The sequence below is a fragment of the Haematobia irritans genome, chromosome 3 (assembly GCF_050003625.1).
Source record: "Haematobia irritans isolate KBUSLIRL chromosome 3, ASM5000362v1, whole genome shotgun sequence".
In the NCBI taxonomy this organism is placed as follows: Eukaryota; Metazoa; Arthropoda; class Insecta; order Diptera; family Muscidae; genus Haematobia; species Haematobia irritans.
The window spans coordinates 171,802,122-171,817,365 of record NC_134399.1 but is presented as its reverse complement, the minus strand read 5'-3'; the positions used below and the strand labels follow the sequence as shown (position 1 = coordinate 171,817,365).

Below are 15,244 nucleotides of genomic sequence, written 5' to 3'. Positions count from 1 at the left end.
TATTTCAAATAGGTTAAAAACAGTTGAAGAATGCATAAAATGATACAAATTATTTACATTTTGTCGGAAAAAAATGTTTAATCCAATCTGAAAAAATTTGAGGTCAAACGTTTCAAACAAGCGTTACAATCCATTAAAAATTATAAAAATGATTGATTTGACAAAATATCACCGAATTTTTTAATTTACATCCAAAACATTGAGTTCGGATCGCACCTAAAGAAGTGATGAAATTCAGTGCATCGGCTGTTGAAATGGAGGACTTCTGTCCTATGACAAGCCAATGTTAAATTCATCGCTTCTGCGTCAATTTTGCACCACTTCCGTATCCAAAAAGAACATTTTCATTACTTTTTTGGCGACGCTTTTTTTTTGCTGGGTAAGATTGTCTTTTTTATAAAAATTTAATTTGGATATAATTATAAAAACCGATTTCACGGTTTTATACAATATAGAAATGGACTTTATTCGTATTTTTTTAATTATGAAAATAGTGCCACTATTTCCAATTAAGTCGACAACTTTTAATTAAAGATGACACTTTTTAGAAATTCATACCCATAATGTTACTCTACATCAACAAAAGGATGAATTGGTTACATTTTTTTCTGTATTAATATATTTCGCCTTTTTAACCACCATCTTCAGTTAAAATTTCTCCTACGCAAATTGATCAGTTTGATGTTCGAATAGATTCAAAAAAAATCTTATTCAAAACCATATCAAATAGAGACATTAAAAAACTTTGAATGGATGATGTGAAGACTTGAATTGCAAATAACAAATTAAGAATCAAGAATGTTTGATTGAAAGTGTGACTATGGCCTATTCAATCATTTCACAAAAAATCATTCACTCGTGGCAATAGAATTTTAATTGATACTATTTTTCTAATTGGCAATGAAATAACACAGTAGCAATGGATGGATGGGCGCATGACCTATACCAATCAAACATTAGAAAAAACACAAACGCCAGACTAAACCTGAGAACTATTAACTAAGCATCTCTAACAAAAAAATGACGCAATTTTCAATTTTTACATTAAATGATGATAAATGAAATGAAATTGATTTAATTAAATTAATTTAAGAATTTTAATAAAATTCAAACTCAGTACAAAAAAAAAACCAGTTCAAACATTAAATTGTCAGACAGAGATTTGAATGGTCCTACAGACAGATATAAACGAATAACTACAATGATGATGATGATGTTATGATCAACAAAATGATTAAAGGCTTCCGGTATCATTTGAATGAGCAAAGGCATAAACTCCGAGGGGTCTTTACAATGTTTCTATTGAAATAAAATTTTTGGCAAAATTCTGTTTAGAAATAATATTTTGAGAAAATTTTCTATAGAAAAAAAAAATGCAAAAATTTTCTATAGAAATAAAATTTTTACAGAAATAAAATTTTTACAGAAATAAAATTTTGCCAAAATTTCCTATAGAAAAAAGTTTGACAAAATTTTCTATAGAAATAGCCCATTGTGATACCACAGTGGTGAACTTTTGTCTTATCACTGCGTGCTGCCCGATTCCATGTTAAGCTCAATGACAAGGGTACTCCTCTTTATAGCCGAGTCCGAACGGCGTTTCACATTGCAGTGAAACCACTTAGAGAAGCTTTGAAACACTCAGAAATGAAACCAGCATTACTGAGGTGGGATAATTCACCGCTGAAAAACTTTCGGGTGTTCGGTCGAAGCAGGAATCGAACCCATGCAAGGCGAGCATGCTAACCATTGCACCACGGGCTCCGTGGTGCAGCCGTGGTTTTAACAAAATTTTCTATAGAAATGAAATTTTGACAAAATTTTCTATAGAAATAAAATGTTGAAAAAATTTTCTATAGAAATACAATTTTGACAAAATTTTCTATAGAAATTAAATATGCAAATTTTGACAAAATTTTCTATAGAAATTAAATATGCAAAAATTTTCTATATATAGAAATAGAAAATTTTTTCACAATTTTATTTCTATAGGAAATTGTGTCAAAATTTTATTTCCACTGGAAATTTTGTCAAAATTTTTTTTCTATAGAGAATTTTTGCAAACTTTTATTTTTATACAATTTTATTTCTACAGAAAATTTTGTCAAAATTTTATTTCTTTAGAAAATTTTGTCAAAATTTTATTTCTATAGAAAATTTTGTCAACATTTTATTTCTATAGAAAATTTTGTCAAAATTTTATTTCTATAGAAAATTTTGTCAAAATTTTATTTCTATAGAAAATTTTGTCAAAGTTTTATCTCTATAGAAAATTTTGTCAAAATTGTATCTCTATAGAAAATTTTGTCAAAATTTTACCGCTATAGAAAATTTTGTCAAAATTGTATCTCTATAGAAAATTTTGTCAAAATTTTACCTCTATAGAAAATTTTATTTCTAAAGAAAATTTTGGAAAAATATTATTTTTATAGAAAATTTTGTAAAAAAAATTATCTTTATAGAAAATTTTGTAAAAAAAAAAATATCTCTTTAGAAAATTTTGTCAAAATTTTATCTCTATAATTTTTTTTTTCAAAATTTTATTTCTATAGAAGATTTTGTCAATTTTTTTTGTAGAATATTTTGTCAAGATTTTATCTATAGAACATTTTGTTAAAATTTCTTTTATATAGAAAATTTAGTCAAAATTATATTTCTATAGCAAACTTTGTCAAAATTTTATTCGTCTAGAATTTTTTTTCCAAAATTTTATTTCTTTAGAAAATTTTGTCTACATTTTATTCCTATAGAAAATTTTTTCAACATTTTATTTCTTTAGAAAATTTTGTCAAAATTTTATTTCTATAGAAAATTTTGTATTTCTATAGAAAAATTTTGTCAAAATTTTATTTCTATAGAAAATTTCCTCAAAATTTTATCGCTATAGAAAATTATTATCTCTATAGATTTTATCTCTATAGATTTTTTTTTAAATTTTATTTCTATAGAAAATTTTGTCAGAATTTTATTTCTTTAGAATATTTTATCAAAATTTTATCTCTATAGAAAATTTTGTCAAAATTTTAACTCAATAGAAAATTTTATTATTTCTAAAGAAAATTTTGTCAAAATTTTATTTCTATAGAAGATTTTGTCAATTTTTTTTTCTGTAGAATATTCTGTCAAGATTTTATCTATAGAACAGTTTGTTAAAATTTCATTTATATAGAAAATTTTGTCAAAATTATATTTCTATAGAAAATTGTGTTAAAATTTTATTTCCATTGAAAATTTTGTCAAAATTTTTTTCTGTAGAGTATTTTTATAAAAATAACAGTTTGCAAAAATTATAAAAATAAAATTTTACAAAAATTCTCTACAGAAAAAATTTTTGACAAAATTTCCAAAGGAAATAAAATTTTGACACAATTTTCTATAAAAATAAAATTTTGACCAAATTTTCTATATAAATGAAATTTTAACAAACTGTTCTATAGATAAAGTCTTGACAAAATATTCTACAAAAAAAAATTGACAAAATCTTCTATAGAAATAAAATTTTGACAAAATTTTCTAATGAAATAAACTTAAAAAAAAAAAAATTTATAGAGATAAAATTTTGAAAAATTTTCTTTAGAAATAAAATTTTCTATAGAGATAAAATTTTGACAAAATTTTCTATAGAGATAAAATTTTGATAAAATTTTCTATATGTTGACAAAATTTTCTATAGAAATAAAATTTGGAAAAAAAATTCTATAGAGATAAAATTTTGACAAAATTTTCTAATGAAATAAACTTAAAAAAAAAAAATTTATAGAGATAAAATTTTGAAAAATTTTCTTTAGAAATAAAATTTTCTATAGAGATAAAATTTTGACAAAATTTTCTATAGAGATAAAATTTTGATAAAATTTTCTATATGTTGACAAAATTTTCTATAGAAATAAAATTTGGAAAAAAAAATTCTATAGAGATAACATTTTAGAAATAAAATTTTGACAAAATCTTCTATAGAAATAAAAGTTTGACAAAAATTTTCTATAGAAATACAAAATTTTCTATAGAAATAAAATTTTCTAAAGAAATAAAATGTTGACAAAATTTTCTAAAGAAATACAATTTTGGAAAAAAATTCTAGACGAATAAAATTTTGACAAAATTTTCTAAAGAAATAAAATGTTGACAAAATTTTCTATAGAAATAAAATGTTGACAAAATTTTCTAAAGGAATAAAATATTGACAAAATTTTCTATAGAAATAAAATTTTGACAACATTTTCTATAGAAAAAAAATTTTGACAAAATTTTCTATAGAAATAAAATTTTGACAAAATTTTCTAAAGAAATAAAATGTTGACAAAATTTTCTATAGAAATAAAATTTTGACAAAATCTTCTATAGAAATAAAATGTTGACAAAATGTTCTATAGAAATAAAATGTTGACAAAATTTTCTATAGAAATAAAATGTTGATAAAATTTTCTATAGAAAAAAATGTTGACAAAATTTTCTGTAGAAATACAGTTTTGACAAAATTTTTCATAGAAATAAAATTTTGACAAAATTTTCTATAGAAATAAAATTTTGACAAAATTTTCTATAGAAATAAAATTTTGACAAAATATTCTATGCAAATAAAATTTTGACAAAATTTTCTAAAGAAATAAAATTTTGACAAAATTTTCTGTAGAAATAAAATTTGCAAGAATATTCTATAAAAATAAAAGTTTGCAAAAATTCTCTATAGAAAATTTTTTTGACAAAATTTCCAATGGACATAAAATTTTGACACAATTTCCTATAGAAATAAAATTTTGGCAAAAATTTTCTATAGAAATAAAAGTTTGACAAAATATTCTATAGAAATAAAATTTTGACAAAATTTTCTATAGAAATACAAAATTTTGACAAAAATTTTCTATTGAAATAAAATTTTCTATAGAAATAAAATTTTGGCAAAAATTTTCTATAGAAATAAAATTTTGACATAATTTTCCATGGAACAATTTTTGTGAATAATATTTTTTATAGAAATAAAATTTGGTCAAAATTTTCTAAATAGAACTAAAATTTTAACAAAATATTTCTATAGAAATAAAATTTTGACAAAAATGCAATATTCTTCGAAAACGAAACTTTTGATGACACCTATCGTAAAACCTTCTACAAACCGTAGTGCTTTATTGTTTTAAACTTTCTATGGGAAAAAAACAAAAACAAAACAGCTCAACAACTTCACCGGCGGAAAAATACTAAATAAATATGTTGCAAATTAAACTAAAGCCTCATGGGAAATATAATACAAATATGAATGAAGGAGGGAACTACTTCAAGTGTTTTCTGGGGGATTTTTACCCCTACAAATCCTCATTTAAATCTTGACTGTGGGGGTTAAATAGAAGTCATTGCAACGCACAGCACCTACGACTGGAATGACTTCGAATCCAACCAAGCTTTTCAACAACAACTGCAATGACTCTTAGGTTGAGTGATTCAGTGGGTAGAAGTAAAGTTTGCGAGTATGCCAGTCAGTCAAGTATGAGGCCCATGGCTGTGGCTTGGGCCATCCATTATAATCCATAAGTAATGCATATTTAATCATATTATGTGAGTTATTTTTCACTGCGTGCTGCTCCAAAACCCTTTAAGCATTTCAAAGCTTGTTGACAACATGAGTGGACAATGACAACGATAACAGGTCAGTCACATGGATAGATTATAGCAGCAGTTCAAATCGAAAAATATGTAGCGAAAATAAAGAAAACCAAATGTAGGACAACTTATTGTTCAATAAAATATTTGAAATTTGTGACAAAATTTTCTATAAATATAAAATTGTGACAAAATTTTGTATAGAAATTAAATTTTGACAATTATAACTAAATCTTCTATATAAATGAAATTTTGACAAAATTTTCTATAGAAATACAATTTTTAGAAAAGCTTCTATAGAAATGAAATTTTGGCAAAAGTCTCAATAGAAATAAAATTTTGACTAATATTTCTATAGAACTAAAAAATTACAAAAATTTCATATAGATATAAAATTGTGACAAAATTTTCTATAAAAACGAACTTATGACAAAATTTTCTATACAAATAAAATTTTGAAATAAGTTTCTATAGAAATGAAAATTTTGACAAAATTTTCTATAGAAATAAAGTTTTGAAAAAATTTTCTATAGAAGTAAAATTTTAAAAAAATTTTCTATAGAAATAAAATTTTCAAAAAATTTTCTATAGAAATAAAATTTTGACAAAATTTTCTATAGAAATAAAATTTTGACAAAATTTTCTATAGAAATAAAATTTCGCAAAATTTTCTATAGAAATAAAATTTTCTATTGAAATAAAATTTTGACAAAATTTTCTATAGAAATAAAATTTTGAAATAAGTTTCTATAGAAATGAAATTTTTGCAAAAGTTTCTGGAAATAAAATTTTGACAAAATTTTCTATAGAAATAAAGTTTTGAAAAAATTTTCTATAGAAGTAAAATTTTAAAAAATTTTCTATAGAAATAAAATTTTCAAAAAATTTTCTATAGAAATAAAATTTTGACTAAATTTTCTATAGAAATAAAATTTTGCAAAATTTTCTATAGAAATAAAATTTTCTATTGAAATAAAATTTTGACAAAATTTTCTATAGAAATAAAATTTTGACAAACTTTTCTAAAGAAATAAAATTTTGACAAAATTTCCTCAAGAAATAAAATTTTGACAAAATTTTCTCTAGAAATAAAATTTTATCAAAATTTTCTATAGAAATAAGATTTAGACACAATTTTCTATAGGAATACAACTTTGACACAATTTTCTATAGAAATAAAATTAAAAAAAATCTATGGAAATTAAATAATAACTTTCATCACCACTTTTTGATGTTTTCGAAACAAATGTCTCAACACTTCTAATTCCATAAAAAACGCCATGTTTGCATAGAAAACAAAACTCCAATGAGTATTGTATTCATTGGAGTATCATTACCATGGTAATGTTGCTAAGATATGAATATGTAAACAAACATGGAAACTAAGCAAACAAACAAATTACCATATACTGTGGTAAGTACCCCACCTAGATATGGAAATATGGGTCAACTTTGTGAAGAGTTTGTAGTAATTTTCTTCAAACATTCACATTCACTGTCACCTAGCTCGCGATAAATTTCCATTTAGGTATGACGGATGTGACGGAGGGTTACCGCCGTTCATCGAAACGAATTGCCCCATCAAGACGAGGCAATAACGCACCTCGACGAGAAGGGCAATGTAAATGGATTTCCATAACATATCGCTAATAAGTTTCTTCAATCGTAGCACTCATAAAGGGGCGCCCAATGAACCCCCTGACAATCATTGAAACACCCCATGAAGGAATACACAGAGACACAGAGAGAGTATAAATTACCCGCATAAAATATGCGAGCGATTCATATGGATTTAGATGCGTCACATGTCAACGGAGTCGAACGGACACCAACGAACGATACTGCCAGTGATGCGTGAAAATGACTTCCTCCCATTGGTAAAGTAGGAATGAGTAACGACACGAATTACTCCCAGTAATTGTCAATTTTATTCATTTCTAAGTAAAGTGGAGACTGCTGACGCACTGATTTTCGCATAAAAATATAACTTCTACAGAAATTTACTATTTCTATAGAAAGATTTGTCAAAATGCCTATTTCTATAGAATTTTTTTTTTCTAAAAAAATATTGATATTATTTTTATTCATATTTTTTATAATTTTTATTTTAGGAAATTTGTTAAACATTTCTATTACTGCAGAATATATTGTAAAATTTCTATATCTAGAGAAAATGATAGCAAAATTTTATTTCTGAGAAAGTGTTTGTCAAAATTTCTATTTTATAGAAAATTGTGGTACAGTTTTTAATGTTAACTTTTTCAAGAACATTTGGTCAACATTTTATTTGCGAGCGAATGTTCTATTTCTGTGAAACTTTTGACAAAAGTTTTTATAAAAACGAAATATTGACAATTTTTTTTTTTTTGGAATAGAAATTTTAAAAACTTTTATTTAGAAATAGAAAGAAACATTTCTGTAGACAGATAAATTTTTACAAAATTTCAATAGAATATTTTATCAAAATTCCATTTCTATACAAAATTTTGTCAAAATTGTATGTCAATAGAAAGTTTGTCAAAATTTTAGTTCTATAGCAAATGCTATCAAACTTTTATTTCTATAGAAAAATTTGTCAAAATTTCTATAACAAATTCGTAAAAATTTTATTTCTATAGAAAATCTTGTCAAGATTTTATATCCATTAAAAACAATTTGTGAAAATTTTATGTCTATAGAAAATGTTTGCAAAATTTTATTTGTTTAGAAATTTTTTGTCAAAATTTTATTTCTATGGACTATTTTGTCAAGTTTTTATTTATATAGAAAATTTTGTCATAATTTCATTTCTATAGAAAATTTTGTCAACATTTTTTTCCATACAAAAAATTGTCAAAATGTCTATAGAAAATTTTGTCAAAATTTTATTTCTATAGAAAATTTTGTCAAAATTTTATATCTATTGAAAATTTTATATATATAGAAAATGTTGTCAAAATGTTACATTGTCAAATTGTGTCAAAATTATATTTCTTTAGAAATTTGTATTTCTATAGAAAATTTTATCACAATTATATTTCTATAGATAATTTTATCAAAATTTAATTTTTATGGAAAATTTTATAAAAATTTTATTTCTATAGAAATTTTGTCAAAATTGTATTTCTATAAAAATTTTGTAAATTTTATTTCTGTACAAAATATTGTCAAATTTTTAATTTTATAGATAATGTTGTCATAATTTTATTTCTGTACAAAATTTATTTAACATTTTATTTCTATACAAAATTTTGCCAAAATTTTATTTATTTAGAGAATTTTGTCAAGATTATATTTCTGTAGAAAATTTTGTCAACATTTTATTTATATAAAATTTTGCCAAAATTTTATTTATATAGAAAATATTGAAAATTTTGTGTCGAAAGTATGACAAAATTTTATTTAGTCAACATTTTATTATATAGAAAATTTTTTATTTATATTTTTTTTCACAAATGTGTCAAGATTTTATTTGTATAAAAAATTTTGTCAAAATTTTATTTCTATAAAAAATTTAGGCAAAATTTTATTTCTATAGAAAATTTTGCCAAAATTTTATTTCTATAGAAAATTTTGCTAAAATTGTATTTCTATAGAGAATTTTGCTAAAATTTTATTTCTATAGAGAATTTTGCTAAAATTTTATTTCTATAAAACATTTTATTTCTACAGAAATTTTTGTCAAAATTTTCTTTCTATAGAAAATTTTCTTAACTTTTTATTTCTATAGGAAATTTGGTCCACATTTTATTTTTACAGAAAATTTTGTCAAAATGTTATTTCGATAGAGAATCTTGTCAAAATTTTATTTTTGCAGGAAAATTTTTCAAAATGTTATTTTTATAGAAAATTTTCTCAAAATTGTATTTCTATTTTAGTTCTTTGGAAAATTTTGTCAAAATTTTATTTCTATGGAAAATCTTGCCAAATTTGATTTCTATAGAAAATCTTATCAAAATGTTATTTCTATAGAACATTTTATCAACATTTTATTTCAATAGAAAATGTTGTCAAAATCTTATTTATCTAGAAAATTTTGTCAAAATCTTATTTGTCTAGAAAATTTTGTCAAAATCTTATTTATATAGAAAATTTTCTCAATTTTGGCAAAATTTTATTTCTATAGAAAATCTAGTCAAAATTTTATATCTATTGAAAATTTAGTCAAAATTTTATTTCTATAGAAAATGTTGTCAAAAATTTATTTCTATAGAAAATTTTGTAAATTTTATTGCTATAGAAAATTTTGTCAAAATTTTATTTCTATAGAAAATTTTGAGAAAATTTTATTGCTATAGAAAATTTTGTCAACATTTTATTTCCATAGAAAATTTTGTAAATTTTATTGCTATATAAAATTTTGTCATAATTTTATTTCTATAGAAAATTTTGTCAAAAATATTATTGCTATAGAAAATTTTGCCAAAATTTCATTTCTGTAGAAAATTTTGTCAAAATATTATTTCTATAGAAAATTATGTCAAAGTTTTATTTCTATAGAAAATTTTGTCAACATTTTATTTCTATAGAAACTTTTGTCAACCTTTTATTTCTGTAGAAAATTTTGTCGAAATTTTATTTGTATAGAAAACTAGCGTAACCCGGCCCGCTTCGCTGCGCCTTCCGAAGCGTTTTGTAGGAACATTTGGCGTTAACTTAGTCAACCATATTCTTCGTGCTGAAAACAAATTCGAAAAGATTTGAATTCTTTCAAACAAATCGGACTACTTGCTCTTTCGTTTATAGGTACAAATACGGCGGATATGCATATGTAAAATGGTTCGTCTTAAAAAATTTTCTGTATTCAAGTAGTTGGACAAACTTCTATATTTCTTGTGAATTTTAAGTGTGGTTTGTCAATGAAAGGTATCCTTCTCCTCAACATATCTGAAAATTAAGCACTATATTATAATAACATACAAAGAATCACTGTTTCCCATCTAATAAATCGGAAAAAGCAAAAGTAGTAAACAATTTTACCACATTAACATTTGCTAAAATGTTGGAAAATGATGCACCCTCTGCCAATTTCATGTAAATTTAAGTTCTTTACTAAAAAGAAGTCTGGCAGAAGCCTGTGCAAAAATCATAAAATTCCCAATTACGGACAACCCCCTACTTTCAATTTAAGAAAAAAAACGGACAAAAGGGAACCCCTCCCCACCTTCGCTCCACTCTGACCTGATATCGGACTACAACGTACAATATATTAACATAATTTCATAACTACTCAATGGTCCCTATAAATTCAATCGAAGTAAATCGACAAAGTTTATTTCAATTTTCCCCTTCCCCAAAAAATCATGTATAAATTTAATCACCTCCTCCCACGTTCCCTGCAAATTTCAAGTAGGTCGGAGATGTTTTAAATTTTGCTTATTGTTTTAAAGGGACGTCACTTTCCCCGATACAATATCGACAAACACCGTAGTGAATAGCTCCCCGACCAAATATCGAAAAGTGATGTAGCGTTAGCGTATCTTTTGTAAACGTCCCAGAAAATGTCAAGCAAATTATAAGCCTAAAGGGGCGGCCTCTCTTCCGTCCAAATATCACAAAATCAGGTATCAACTATTAATATCGTAACCTCTCCCCAGTCCTCTGTAAATTTCAAGTAACTCGGTAAAGTTTAATTGTTTCTCTGTATGTAGTTACTTAAGAGAAGCGGATGTCTCCCCTTGTCCTTTTATTTTTATTAAAAAATTAGGAACCTGATATAAATATCATAACCTCACTCATTTTTCCGTAAAATTTCAGTAGGGGGAGTTTAGTTTTGTTATCACTGTACTTTAAAAAAAAGTCGGGCAAAGGGGTGGCCCCACTCCCCGTCCAAATATCGAAAAATAATGTAGCGGATTTTTGTCTAGATGCCAACCCCAACATTCAATGAAAATTTCAAGCAAATCGCATAATTTTGTTCCAAGTTTAAAATAGTAGGGCATGGGGGAGGTCCCCCTCCCCGTCCACATATGAAACCATCAGGTACCCCATATTAATTCCATAACCTCACCGTATGTTCTCTGTAAATCTCAGATAATTTAATTTTAATTTTAGTTTTTTCACTGTACTTTAAAAAAAGTCGAACAAAGGGGAGGTCCCCCTCCGCCACCAAATATCGAAATATAAAGTAGCGGATCTTTGTCTAGATACCAAACCCAACCTTCAATGAAAATTTCAAGCAAATCGGTCAACTTTGGTCCAATTTTCAAAAAGTCCGACAAAGGAGAGGTCCCCCTCCGCGACCAGGTGTCAAAAAATGAGGTACCCTATTTTCACCACATGAAATTTTGTCGAAATTTTATTTGTATAGGAAATTTTTTCAAAATTTTAATTCTTAGAAAATTTTCTCAAAATTTTAATTCTTAGAAAATTTTGTCAAAATTTTATTTCTATGGAAAATTTTGTCAACATTTTATTTCTCTAAAAAATTTTTTCAACATTCTATTTCTATAGCCACGGTGGTGCAATGGTTAGCATGCCCGCCTGGCATACACAAGGTCGTGGGTTCGATTCCTGCTTCGACCGAACACCAAACAGTTTTTCAGCGGTGGATTATCCCACCTCAGTAATGCTGGTTACATTGCTGAGGGTTTCAAAGCTTCTCTAAGTGGTTTCACTGCAATGTGGAACGCCGTTCAGACTCGGCTATAAAAAGGAGGTCCCTTGTCATTGAGCTTAACATAGAATCGGGCAGAACTCAGTGATAAGAGAGAAGTTCGCCAATGTGGTGTCACAATGGACTGAATAGTCTAAGTGAGCCTGATACATCGGGCTGTCACCTAACCTAATCTAACCTTCTATAGAAAATTTGGTCAAAATTTTATTTTTCTAGAAAATGGTGTAATAATTTTATTTATATAGATAATTTTGTCAACATTTTATTTCTATAGACAATTTTGTATTTTTTTTTTATTTTTATAGAAAATTTTATTTCTGCAGAAAATCTTCTCAAAATTTTATATCTATAAGAAATTTTGTCAAAATTTTATTGCTATAGAAAATTTTGTCAAAATTTCATTTCTATAGAAAATTTTGTCAAAATTTCATTTCTATAGAAAATTTTGTCAAAATTTTATTTCTATAGACAATTTTGTCAAAATTTTATTTCTATAGAAAATTTTGTCAAAATTTTATTTCTTCAGAAAATTATGTCAACATTTTGTGTCTATGGAAAATTTTGTCAAAATTTTATTTTTACAGAAAATTTTGTTAAAACTTTATTTCTATAGAAATTTTTGTTAAAATTTTATTTCTTTAGAAAATTTTGTCAAAATTTTATTTCTATAAAAAATTTCTATAGTTTATTTCTACAGACATTTTTGTCAACATTGTATTGTCATTGAGCTTAACATGGAATCGGGCAGCACTCAGTGATAAGAGAGGAGTTCACCAATGTGGTATCGCAATGGACTGAATAGTCTAAGTGAGCCTGATACATCGGGCTGCCACCTAACCTAACCTAACCTAACATTGTATTTCTATAGAAAATTTCATTACAATTTTTTATTTCTTAGATGATATTTGATCATTTGAAGAAAAGTTTTATGGAACTTCTTTTTATTTCTCCTTCTCTTATGTTTCGACATGACCTCGGCTAACAAACTGTGAGTAATGTTAATTTCTAATTTTGTGCTACTTATTTAGGAAATTTTACTACTCTTTTTGGGAAAAAAAGAAAAAAAAATTACACTCAAATTAGAAACAATGCAGTGCGGCCAAATGACTAATATTAGGAAATGCAATTTTGAGTTTCCCCCCATATATTTTTTGGTTTTGCTTCAGCGATTTCAATGAAACATTTGTGGAAATTTGCCATTTTGAGTCTTTGTTGAAGGGACTTTTTGCTATTTGTTTTTTTTTTTTGCTTGTTGCATTGGATTTATGAGCCATAAAATTAGCTTTCTCTCTGCGCTTGATTGGCATTATGAAGAAATATCATATTTGAATACATTGTGTAGATATTTTAATTGACTTTTTCTGTTGGTATTTGGCAAAAATGGAATTAGAAAATTATTGCAGTATTTTCTTTTTTTTTTTTGCAACCAATTATGATGATGCAGTTGCAGCTGTATCTATACAATGTGGTTGCATTTGAACTTCGAGTAGCGAATTGGGGAATACAATCTTCACGAAAAACTAGTGTGACAACATAAACATAAAAGGGATGTTGGTAAAGTAGCTACTGAAGGATGTCGATCCCCACGAGTAGAATCGGAAACAATAATCTTTAGCTGAAGTCCATGCAAATTGCATCTTCTCTTGCATCTTTTTCACTTCCACGTGGCTTATTTAACTATTACCACTTTTTTTCTGTAATACAAACATTGTAGAAAAAATTATTCGAGTTTGTAAATTTTTTAAATTTTACTTTTCGCCTGGACGGAAAATCAAACTGTGGACCAACATACTATCCACATCAACAGATTATTATCGGTATAGCCATCAACGCACAAGCAACGCATAGAGTCAAGCAGTTATATTTATAGAGCATAGTTTTGGGCGCCCACAAACCCATGTAAAGAAACTTTATTTAACAGGAAGGATGTCGATCCCCACGAGTAGAATCGGAAACAATAATCTTTAGCTGAAGTCCATGCAAATTGCATCTTCTCTTGCATCTTTTTCACTTCCACGTGGCTTATTTAACTATTACCACTTTTTTTCTGTAATACAAACATTGTAGAAAAAATTATTCGAGTTTGTAAATTTTTTAAATTTTACTTTTCGCCTGGACGGAAAATCGAACTGCGGACCAACATACTATCCACATCAACAGATAATTATCGCTATATCCATTAACGCACAAGCAACGCATACAGTCAAGCAGTTATATTTATAGAGCATAGTTTTGGGCGCCCACAAACCCATGTAAAGAAACTTTATTTAACAGAAACATAATTTTAGTTGGCAAATTGTTTAAAAATACAACTTTTGCAAATGTAGTTTTGCATATAGTCCAAAAATGTTAGCAAGATTTCGAAATGATGTCAGGCATTACAAATTTTGTAACAAAATTTTTATTTTGGGATAAAAGTTTGAATTTTTAGAAAAAGTTAAAAAAAAACTGTAACAAAAGAACAACGTATTTGATACACGTTTTCCAAACGTTTTAATTTCTATGGATTTATATAGACCAATGGTCCAAAAATGTACAACACAAAAAGATCTACATCATATTTCTCTCCCAATTTGGAGCTGGGTTATTCGACCAATAAAAGAAATTTAAAAGAAGTTTTCATTGAAAAAATGAAAAAGGTTTCAATTGATTTGAGGAAGTGAAGTATGAATGATATAATTTAGTTAAATTAAGTGAAATAAAATTGTCGTTTTTCTTTTACTTACCCTACATTAATTTAGACCGTGATAATTGAATTGACAATCTGTAAAATGAAGATTAAGAAAAATCATTAAAAATCATATTCATAGAAACATTTTATATATAAATAACAGTATACATGGTCACCATCCAAAAATAACATTTTGCTCTTGAAACATGTTTGAGGTGATCATATTCCTTCTCTGGGTGTACTTCGTGAATTTTATCGTCCGTCTGAGACCAGCATAAATAAAGTAATTACCAAATTTCGGTCTACATTCTCCGTTTGGATGCCAAGCCACCGAAAAGAATGAAAAATTTTGCTTCAGGCCGTTGTCCAAGAAAACGAAAATT

At 25.7% G+C, this 15,244-nt stretch overlaps 1 protein-coding gene across 4 annotated transcripts in view; it reads right to left on the bottom strand.

Moving 5' to 3' along the window:
- Positions 1–15,244, bottom strand: part of LOC142228019 (uncharacterized) — a 131,158-nt gene that overhangs the window by 61,328 nt on the left and 54,586 nt on the right. For all 4 annotated transcript variants that reach the window (XM_075298280.1, XM_075298281.1, XM_075298282.1 and 1 more), the window contains exon 2: positions 14,917–14,954. The gene's annotated coding sequence lies outside the window, so the exon portion shown is untranslated. The remainder of the gene's footprint in view (positions 1–14,916; positions 14,955–15,244) is intronic.